The 12236-nt window shown below is 35.1% G+C and overlaps 1 long non-coding RNA gene across 1 annotated transcript; it reads left to right on the forward strand.

Annotated features, from left to right (window-relative positions):
* Nucleotides 1–3545: 3545 nt before the first annotated feature.
* LOC148304839 (uncharacterized) lies at nt 3546–7105 on the forward strand. Its single transcript, XR_015838292.1, has 6 exons — nt 3546–3592; nt 3671–3751; nt 4026–4279; nt 5015–5104; nt 5204–5292; nt 5437–7105. It is a non-coding gene; the product is annotated as an uncharacterized LOC148304839 (long non-coding RNA).
* Nucleotides 7106–12236: the final 5131 nt, after the last annotated feature.

A 12236-nucleotide genomic window follows, 5' to 3' on the forward strand; every position in this document is an offset into this window, starting at 1 on the left:
CCTGAAACGATATAGTGATGTCTCTTTTTTTAATATAGACCACTCGCGCTATAGAAAGAGATGGATTATAATCTTGCATATGTTTAAAATCTTAAACCGTATTGTGGTTACGCCTTTCTTCCGGCAATGTTCGCAAAAGATCCGCGAAATGTGTAAAAAAAAATATAGGTTGGCTGCAAAGGATTGAATTTAGTAACACGGGGTAAGGAAAAATACCTCTAAACAGCCTGAAAACATTATAGTTTTACAATATTTTTTGTAAGCTTAACAACCCTCTGATTATTCGGGATTACTATTTGGACATAGAGAAGGGGTTTGATCGATAATTTCGGAGGGAAATCATCCTGACGGCTACGTTCTGGAGAGATAATGGGGGGGGAATCGCCATTGATCGTTCTCGCGGGGCGGCGAATACAAATTCCGGGAACTCGATTATCCGCGGAAAAGGAAGCCTCGTGTACCGTGTTACCTCGCTATGTACAATATATTAATATCGCGCTTGTTAAGTTCTAATCTGAATGAATTTAATCTTTGTTTATTTAAGCCCGGAGGAAGTGTGCATCGAATTAAATACAATTACAATCAAGATAAAGGTAAAAGGGGGAAGGATAATTAAAACTTGAATGTTTCATGTACCTGGTTTAATCGATTACGTAGACATATTATTAAAATGACTTACCCTAGATTACAACACTTAGAAAATAGCTTATACTAAACGAAAGGTCCTCAACACAGTCCAAAGTTCACTTTTCTAGCTCATGTCTTGTTCACAGATTCACTTAACGAAACACCGTAACGAAGATTGAGATTGTTCCACAGTTATGAGCCATGAACGGCTCCGGGGTTGTGGAATCCCGTTGGGCGTGACGGCCACAGGTTGTAGGCTGGGCGGTCTTCGAGGGGCAGGAATCTGGTGTTCCTGGAGGGGCAGGAATCTAGTGTTCCTGGGTGGACGGCGGACGTCCTAGATGAGCAGTTCCTTCGCTGTTGGAAGGAATCTGGCGTTCCTCGATGTGAAGGATGAGGGATGAGGCATCTTCGCGGCTGGAAGATGGCCTTGTAGCGCTGGCTACATCGTGTCTTGGAGAAATGAACACTTTTCACTTCACACGATTTCTCCTCGCGGCTGAGCACTTAGCTGATGAAGTGCCGAGTTTGGGCTCGGGCCGAGCGCGACGGCGTGCGCGTTCGACCTGCGCGGTCGGGGATTTTTCGTCGACTGGGGTGAGGCGTCTTCAGCTCGCGTCCTACCCCTACTGTTGCTAGAGCAAGAGGGTCGTATTACCCCTCTCGCTTACTCCTTACCCTAGTTAACTTAAGAATAATCTTATCGTAGCTTACTTACTATAATCTTAAACCCATATCTGCTCCCTAGGTGGAGCATATGGTGTCCACAACTACTAGTTAATAGTAACCGAGTTATAGACTTACAAATAATTAAAAGTTAACAAAACTAATTATAATATGACATATTATTAACTAATTGATTCTTAATTAAACTGATTATAATAACTAGATTAACTTATAATTATAACATAAAATAATCTATTATTAAAGACTCCTTTCAGAGTAGTGGTTGACGCGTTTGTCAACCACTCGAAGTTCAGGTTCGATTCCTGGCAAGGTTGATTTTAATGTAAAGTTTAATTTTCAATTTTAATTGCTATTTCAAGTTTCCTAAATGGAATTTAGAGCGTGATGTATATTTATATATATATATTTTTTTTTTATTATTATTTATTCATCCATATGTATTGCCAGTACATACGGGAGTGCCTTATGGACGCGTACAAGGAAAGATGTCAGAAATTAGACAAGGTAGTGTGGCGTTCTATCCTCTCTCTGCCTTCCACTCCCGAGAGGCGGCGCGAGGGTAGTTACAAAGGCGGCATAATATTTATGATCGTAGCCTTGGGTCCGTGGGTCGGCCCGTTTTTAACGACCCTAGACGCGGCCGACGAAATGCATTATTCCTAATGGCCGAAAATTCCCTTAATTGCCGGTCTTACCCACCGTAAACATTGATGGTCTGTTGTCATTGTTCCGAAGCAAAATTATTTTACAATTCGAAATAATAAAATATATTTTTCTAAAGAAAGGTTAGGCTTTGAAGAAACCCGCCGTCGTTTTATTATTATTTTTTTTTTGTCTGATAACGAACAAATGATCTATCTGCGCGCCTAGAAGTGAAAATTTTAATGGGAAGAAAAACGATTTTTAATGTAATATTTTAAACACCCAGATTATGCAATATATCAAGCTAAATAATTATTCCACCTCCGTAGTCTGGTTGTCAGCGCGTTTGGCTACCGTGCTGGAGTTGGGGGTCCAATCCAGGGTTGGATTCCCAGGGGGGTCAAAATAAATATGGACGATTTTCACTCTCATATTTATTTAATATCACCCTGGACTGGTATAAGAAGCGCAGGGCTGATCACCTTGCCTTTATGTGATAAACGGTCAAGATAACACTGCGTCGCTATGATGCAGTACCCTTTGCACCATTGGGGACGGATAAGGGTTAAAAAATATTTACTGTGTGAAGAAACAAGATATGAAATTATCTCTTTGAAAATAGGAAATTTGACTAATTATGTAGATAAACATTACTACCACTAACACTTATTTCCTTACCCGAACCCAGTGGTGCAAAGGGCACTGAATCAAATTGATGCAATGTGAATTTGATCGTTTGATTGAGTTTTGATCGAAGAATTTGATCGAGTGACAAAACACATATTTATTTTGACCCCCTTGGGAATCGAAACCAGGATCCTCAGCATGGTAGCCAAATGCACAAATAACTGTACTATGGAGGTGGAAAAATGCAAAATGAATCGAAATTTTCCAGCACAATCACGACAGCCAGCACAATCGAATTTTCCGACGGCGTTTTCCCCTTTTGAAATTCTGAATGCACGATTCTTATGCAAAAACTCCAAAGTGAAATATTTTCCGATTGGCATAAAATGAGCGTGGGTTTTATACGTATTTTGTTAATTATCCTGAAACACTTGGATATTTGTTTTCTCCAGCACTAACATTCCATCTCTTAAAATTTTGTAAATTTATCAAAATGAATGGTACACAATTGTAAAGGTGTATGATAAATGTAAAATAACTGACTTAACCAACAAAAATTTCTTTTAAAACTAACCCCATTAACACAAACACTATTTTTTTAAATTCAAATGTAAAAGTGTAAATAAAAACTAACCAAAGAAAGCCTTTAAAAAAAGAAGAAGAAGAAGGGTAAGGATATTTTTGTCTATGGGCGGGATGGTTGACAGCAGCCTGTGATATCTCGCGGCCATCTTTGATTCCTGCGGTAAGAAGGGTATGAAGGGGAAAAAAATAAATTTTTCGATAGACCTTGCGCAGTAGCTATTTACCGAATGACGTATCCGAGGATCTGAATGGGCTAAATTATGACGTCATGCGCAGAACAATACGAGTTTAAAAATACCTTCTATCATTTCAACTGTGGTTTACCCCCTCCCCAACCATCAAAACATATGATTTCGGTAGGTAAACAAAACTTCACCAAGATGGCCGTTTTCCCGTTGGCTTGCGGACCATTCCATTATCACGGGTATTTTTTTTGGAATCATTTGAAATAAAATGGTTTATACAAATATTATTAGTTTATATCATCTCTGTTTTGTTTCAGGTGTAAGATTTCAACTAGGCATTCTATATCAATCCAAAAGGAATCAATGTTTCACTGCCAAACATATATTGTGCAAGAAACGTAAGTTTAAATTATTTGCTGATGTTTATCATTTCTGCATTATCACTTTCATTATGTTGTGTAACGTTAAACTAATGTTTTTTTTAATTATTATTTATAGTTTGTATGTAACTCAGAACTTCGTATATTTAATCTTGAATTCAACCGAATTTAGACGGCCATTTTACTACGCACTTGTTTTCTCCGGTTAATTTTAAAATTATTCAAAATATTACATATTTATGTTATTATATTTTAATTGTAATGGTTTTTACAAATTTCTTTTTTATTTCAGGGTGTATGGATAAGATTTCAATCAGGCATTATATAACAAAACGAATCTTGGTTTTTGTTTTTGAGTTTCGAGAATCGAATTTGTTTCGAGAATCCAAATCAAGAATTGATGTTTGAGATATACATTTTCCCTGTGAACGAACGAACAAAGGGATGTTATTTAATATCAGTGCACTAGATTTAAATTTATCACTAATTGGATCTTTCCTCAACCTGCCTCTGCTAAACGAGTATTCTTTAGCAACGAAATACGACGTAAGTTAATTATCTGTTGATGTTTATTATGCTTATTTTATTAGCTATTTTTTGTACTATGTTACACGCAATATATATATACAATGACAGATTTAGAAGGGTTTGAATATCCTGATTTCTATAGGACAATACATAACAATGCCGAAGTGGTGAGGAGGATGTTTTACAATGGGTAGTTGCAGTCATCAAGAAGTACTTCTCCTTGTATCATGATTGAAAGTGAAATAGCAGAAAAAGGGAACCTTAGAAGAGAGGATAAAAGCGAAGATAGCAAAGAAGAAACAACACTGCAAAAAATTAAGTTTTCAGTGTTAAGATCGCATCTCGATGATCTAATAACATTTATCAACTACTCGTCAGATAACGAAGTTCTACTATATTGTACGCATTTTCGTAAATTTAGAGGGTTGATTGAAAAAAATTGTTGTTTTTTGAAAGAGTGCAAACAAAACATTTCAAAGCTGGATTACTGAAAGCGTATCGATATCAAACAGCAACATCACTTCACGACGAGTGTTCGAAGACAATATTTTTTTTTTAGTTTTGCATTGTTTATTTATATCTAAATACAGTGTTCATATTTTGAACAAGAAAAAAATGTTTATTTTAAACCTATTTTCTAACCCATTCTCTCCAATTAGTCCATTTTATCGAGGTTTTATTTCTCATATACATGTATATAGATTCTTGTGGCTCTATTACATACCCAATATTAATTTAATTATATTCTTACAGCTCTCCGTTCCGAGTTATCTAGTGCTAGCGGAGCTCTCTAATTATTATGAGCAGCTAGCAGAGCCTCTTTGTTTACTCTTGAACCCCGGTGTATGTATCTTTTTCTTTTGTGAAATCATTTATTTTACTTCAATAATATTTTAAAATCAATATATTATGTCTTGGTATTAATTAAGTTAAATTTTTCAGCTCTTTATTCCGTGTTACCGAGTACTAGCAGAGCTATCCAATGGAATCAGCAGCTAGCAGACCCTTTTTATTAGCTACTGAACCATGTGGTATGTATCTTCCCATTAATGTAATTATCAAATTTCTTATTCATTCGTTCTCATACACACCTTTTAATATTATACACGTTTCTGTGGAATTCTATGTTAACATATTTTACTACTTTACATTTGATGCAATATAATTTATTTTAGGAGTACAGCCACCCGTTTTGTCAATTTTATTGGAGAATCGAGAGTTTCTAATCTGACTCCAAGGAATCAAAAGCTGAACATGGGCGATGAAGACGAAGAAGCAACTTCGATATGTTCAAAAGAAATCGACAACATTTGAACAATGGCACATTGCTGCTCGTAGATATTAAGAGGGGAAAGTATTAGTATAATACCTTTCGTTGTTAAATCTGATTCCTTATAGATTTATTTAATGTCAGATCAAACAATCGCATCGCCATAAAAGGTAGATGATATACCTGAAAAGATAAAGCTCTTGCTATCGCTTTATATACAGAAGGACCTAAGGGCTACAGGTTACTGGCTAAACTCTGCTTTGCCTTCTCCAGTAACCATTGAAAAATAACTATACTTAATTAGGCTGAAACCCGGCATTAATGACATATTATTTACCAATTTAAAAACAAAAGAATATAAAATTATATATTATTATTATGATATATCATAATAATGATAGATCAGTAAAAACTTGTACATAATTGTTATATTTTATGAAATGAGTCCTCATGTAAATTTCAATTTACAAAATGGATTTATCGAATTGCAATGTTTTTCGATCACACATTAACTATTAGGATAAAAGGGCTTTACACACCTTACAAGCAACCTCAATAATTTTCTTTTTTTGAAAGTGGTGCTAAACATGCAGATCTGAAGGGTATTGTTCTAACTACAAAGAAATTTATTTTATTTGGCCTTAAGCCTATAGCTATTGTGTGATCAGGGTACCACTGTGTTATTCTAAAATTGTTCAAATGAGGCCGATCTTATTTATTTATATCTAAAAGTACATTTCTATAATATATAGGTCCAAGAAAACTCTTCAGTATTCCTGGTGACTTTACAATTCGATATATGTATTTAACAATATTTCTTTATTGATATGAAACATAAATACAATATTTGGTAATGCCTTAAGCACTTTCGTTTAAAGTAATGCACATTAGTTGTAAACAAGAAGGCTTTTTGGGACCTAGTTTGAGCATTTGAGCACTACACTGAATTTTACTGTCCGGCAGTCAGGTTAGCATGAAAAAACAGATGATTGGCTTGTGCACTTGTCCGTCTTTCTCCGGATCGGTGCGCTCGATCGGTGCACGATCATGGTTAGCATGAACTCGATCACTAAAGCTAAACCGTTGAAATAATTTTTATTTGCAATAACCGGACTGCCAAACAGTAAAATTCCGTGTAGTGCACAAGTGCCCTTAGGGCGTTTGTCCACTACACGGCATTTTACCGTCCGGCACGTCAGTTAGCGTTTTTAAACGACGATTGGCTTGGATTGGCTTGTGCTTTACTCCATCTTTCTTCGGATCGGAGCTCTTGATAGATGCGTGAACACGTTGCGCGTAAATTCGATCACGCTACACTGTCGTAGTCGCTTTCACTTTTCAAAACCTGACTGCCGGAGGGTAAAATTCTGGGTAGTGGACAAGTGCCCTTTGTGTGTGTAATTTTAAGTACAATAATAATTTTATATATTCCTGTAATATTGTAATTTTCTTTGATTTGATCCAGAAGGTTATAGGTTTAAGAGAACTAAGAGTTCTAACAACTCGAGTATGTAATTGGTTCACCTTCCGGTTCAGTCAAAGTATGGATATAATAAACCTTTTTACCAGCTAAATGATTTTTTCATTTTTCAATTTCATTGAATAATGTCAAAATCAATATAGCCTAAATATGTCATCAACATAAAACTCTGTAAAATGCGTATTTTGCCATTTTCCTGAAAAGGCGGGAAAATGACGAAACGCATTTTACAGAGTTTCATGTCGATGGCATTTTTAGGTTATTTTGATTTTGACATTTGAGCTTCTTCTTCCTTTTTTTCTCTATAAGGCTGTCGAGTGCATCGATCAGCTGATTTTTCTGCGTAGGTTATTTTTTAGTGTGAATAGTGAGAATATTTAATTTTCTTGATTTTTTTCAACACGTATAATCATTTACCATACTAATTTGACAAAGATATTAATCTTTACTAGTATATAATCTTTGGTTGACAGTTAACAGCTGTTGACAGTCCTTACTATAGTTAGTCTGTGGTCCTTACTAGAATCAACTAGAATCAAATCCTTGTTTACTCGTGTTACGAAGTGCCGAAAATTGATTTAAAGTAAACGTATATAAGTGTACAACTAAAATAAGCATGCATACAATTGAGTTTATATTAAATAACTATTCCAAGTTGAAAAAAATGTTTATTGATGCATTCAACATCGAGAAAAATCTTAAAATTTTAGACTACTTATTTATAACATACCCTGTATCACAAAGAAATAAGGAAAGAGTCGATACGCTGCTATCATTTTTTGCCTTGATGGAAAAACAGGCTCGCTTATCATTCAACGACGTAGAGATTTTCCACAGCATAGCGGCATTGTTGAATGACCAGAAATTGATGTCTGAAGTGGATAAGCACACATTATACATGCAACAATGTGGAAATAATTTAAATTTTCCCCTTTACGATGGTATTTCAATATTTTAGTAATTTTCCAATAACAAATTAATTATTTCTTATTTTTCTGCTGCTTGGTGTAGGCATTGTGGCCTGTTGTTAAGAGGGATAAGCCTCCTGCGATGTTGATTCCCAGCTATCGATCCATCTCTTTCGTGGTCTGCCCGGGAGTTGTCTACCTTGGGTTTAGCCGTACAGTGCAATGTGGAGAAGTTGGGATGGTTCCATTCTCCTCACACGCGCATACCATTGTCTCCTTGTTGCCTTCCCCACCTAATGACATCTTCGATCTCGCATATTTCCTTTATCCTGTTGCTCCTTATTCTGTCTCTGAAATTATTTCTGCTATTGACTATATATAGTATGTGCACTCCGCATGCCTCCTGAGAGCCTTAATCAAGTTTGCCTCTTTTACAAGGCATCAGATTCGCGCCGCACAGGACGACCACTGCTGACAATTCGTCGGCAGTTCTCGTCAGAACTTCGGGATGCAGATCTGACTTGGGAGGATGCAAGGGATCTGGCAGCTGACAGAAAAGCCTGGAGACAGTTTATGGACTCCATATGCTCCACCTAGGGAGCGGATATGGTTTAATAATATATATAGTATTGAGTTCAGGGTCAATATACAATCTGACACACCTCAAGTCCCAGTATCGCAGTCCATTTGTCACCAAAAAGTGTTGTTTATTTCTTCTACCCTAAATTCATTTCATACAAAAATAGATCGCATCCATCTTTTCTCTATTACCATTTTACCGCATTCATCGTTTGAATTACGCTGCATATTTCGCTCACTCCTTTCAAGAACGTCATAAATCAAAAATTGTTAATTTTCAGTTGTGCATGTTTTTGGAATACCCAGAAAATGCACTTTATCCCAGCAAAAGTGGTATATTTTTAACTTAATATTTACCCGCTACAGGGCAGAATGTACAAAATATTTTTCAAATGGAGAAAAAACCTTCAGGTTTTACCTAAAAAGATCTGTTGCACAGTAAAAAGTTCGATAAGTGGCTTGATATTTATTTTTAATACATTGTATTATATTTTTAAACTTTAAATACGTTCTCCTGAAAAATCAAGTATTTTTAATTTATGACGTTCTTGAAAGGAATGAGCGATTTGATATATTTTGTCTGTGTTTATTACATTTTTCTCAATTTTGTTACATTTAATGACAATATTCCAACGTATGGGATAGAAACTATCGAAAGCTTGACAAAAAAGCAAAAGAGGTCGATATTGATGAAGAAGAACCGCTGCCTGTACCTTCTTTTTCAGAAGCATGCACACTCTTTGAAAGGTTGAAAACTTTCTACTACGCACATTCGATAGCTGATTCCGAAAAAAATATTATTTGCAAAGCCAAAAATGTACTGTTGACTCAAATTAAACAGCAGATAAACAAATATCAATCACAGATTGACACGAAGGAAAGGTGATAAGCCCTCCACATCAGGTACCAAGTCCAGGGTAATATTGAATAAATATAGTAGTGAAAAAAATCACTTATATTTATTTTCACCCCCCCTCCTGGGAATCAAACCTGGAACCTCCGGCACGGTGGCTTAACACGCTAACCATTACACCACGGAGGCAGACAAAAGTACCGCTCACGCTCATTATGAATGTAACGCTCTATAAATTATCAAAAATTATTATAAAATGTCTTTATAGTCCATCATTTTTGAATTTTCAGATAAAGTGGATCACCTTGGAGAATCTAGCAAGGGAGATACTGATTTCGGATTAACAAAAGTTGAACAAATTTGTGAGATAGTCACCGACAACATCGGACAGAAGTGGCGTGAACTTGCGCGGAACCTGGATCTCAAGGAAGCTGATATTGACTTATCCATTATCCAAACTCCCAATGTAAAAATCGCCATTTATAATATTCTACAAAGAGTATACAACACCAATAGGGCCAAATTTATGAAAAGATTAGTGACAGCCTTACGACAAACTCGTCGGAATGATCTTGCCGACAAAGTGTTGAAAATTGTCTTGTAACTATAAATAATAATAAACGTTATATAAATTGATACAAAAATTAACACCTTAACGACCGCATGTAAATGTATAAGATATATACGCCTATAACCACACGCATCCGCAATTTTTTCCAAAAAATTCATCTGCGATAAACGTAGAGGCAAAACCATTTACATTTTCACTTTTCTGGATTTTTTTTACTCCTGGAGTTCCAAAAAAGCTCAGGTTGTTTCGTGGAGTGTCGGTGTCTGACCCCCCGTCAGAATCATCTTCAGGATCACTCAAAACCGTTCGCATAACCCGAGGACCTCTTGTAGCTTCTCTATTTATTTCAGAACCACTATCGACTTCACTGTCATTTCTCTCAATATCACTAGGATCTTCCGAAAAAATATCTAAACAAATTCGGTCGGACCATAAAAATATCACGGAGATAAGATTTGAAAAGGGCCGAATCCAGGTAAAATATCATAGTCATTAATATTTTTAAATGAGATATAAACGTTCATGAAATCAACTCGTAACCATGACACGAACCTTTTTAAATAGAGTGAATTTATTTAAAAATTAATGAACAAATGTGGAGGTCCTCACCAAAACGTCACATTTCCATGATGATTTTAAGTAATCAGGAATTCCGGCTTGTAAAATTGTTACGTTTTGATGCGATTTGATGATTTCATATTGGTTTAACACAGGATTGGTCACGGTTTGTCGCAACTTTAACCTTCCCTTCACAGTGTTGTGTACCTAGTACACAGATCTTCTAATAACCATAATGTCTCTATACATATAATAAATACAAGGCTAAGATTTAAGGTATTCCTCCATAACATATTTACGCATTGTTTTAAAAAATAATATTAATAATAATCAGAATTTATCGGGTACATCGGAGGTATTATATATATATATATATATATATATATATATATATATATATATATATATATATATATATATATATATATATATATATATATATATATATATATATATATATATATATATATATATATATATATATATATATATATATATATAAACAGCGCGTGAAGAGTGTGAATTCACATCTCACTCTTGCAAACATGCACTATGTAAGCGTGAAGAGCTCAAAGCTCAATGTTCTCTAGCTAGCGGTCAGTTGCTCTTGAGCTCCGACAAGAACGGACCTATGCTCGTTTCGTGAGAGTTGTCAGATTGTTTTTTTAATGTTTTCAGCAAATAAATCTAAATTATTATAATTTTTTACTTCATTTATAATTAATTGAGGGGATTAGCTATGAATGTCCGTATTTTTCCATTTTAAAATCGCTAATTTTTTATTGGGTAGTGACTACGCAACACCGGGACGCGCGTTTTATTTTAACACCGGATGGGAAAGGTTGATTAAGATTTCGATAGAATACAGTAAACAGAATAGATTTGCATTCAAAGGATTTTTTGTGTAATATTGGAAATATAACTTTTTGATGAGGACCTCCACAAATCGCTCACTCCTTTCAAGAACGTCATAAATCAAAAAACTTGATTTTTCAGGAGAACGTTTTCAAAGTTTAAAAATATAACACAGTGTATTAAAAATAAACATCAAACCACTTATTGAACTTTTTACTGTGCAACAGATCTTTTTAGGTAAAACCTGAATGTTGTTTCCCCATTTGAAAATATTTAGTTCATTCAAAAAAGATAATTAAACAATATCTTTTCTTCAAAATGAAAAAACAACACTTTCTGCCCTGTAGCGGGTAAATATTAAGTTAAAAATATGCCTTATTTGCTGGGATATAGTACTTTTTCTGGGCATTCCGAAAACATGCACAATTGGAAATTAACGATTTTTGATTTATGACGTTCTTGAAAGGAGTGAGCGAAATGTCTTGATTTACTCAATAGATGCCATTGAGTTCGACTACTTATAAACCCGCAATAGCGTAGGACCGGTCGTTAAAGTGTTAATGTAAAGCAGACTTACATCAAGTCAGTTACCGGCTCAAACAAAAGGCAAGTCAGTGCTGACTTCAAAATGAAAACCGGGAATATTAAAGTCCGGACTGACGTGACTTCAATTCATACGATAGCAGTACCGAGTCAGCATTGACTTCCCTTGTGTTTGAATGTGCCTTAATTTTTAAAAGATGTCCTTTTAACGGAATACTTTTTTGACACTTTGAAATAGTGATTAGGTAAATTTTTTTGGGTATTTTTGATATATAAATGATTTTTTCACTCTAATATTTATTCAAAATTACCCTGAACTGGTACCTGAAGTGGAGGGCTGATTATCTTTCCTTCATGT

The sequence above is a fragment of the Brachycentrus maculatus genome, unplaced genomic scaffold (assembly GCF_059751285.1).
Source record: "Brachycentrus maculatus isolate JH-2025_06_01 unplaced genomic scaffold, ASM5975128v1 h1tg000301l, whole genome shotgun sequence".
NCBI lineage: Eukaryota > Metazoa > Arthropoda > Insecta > Trichoptera > Brachycentridae > Brachycentrus > Brachycentrus maculatus.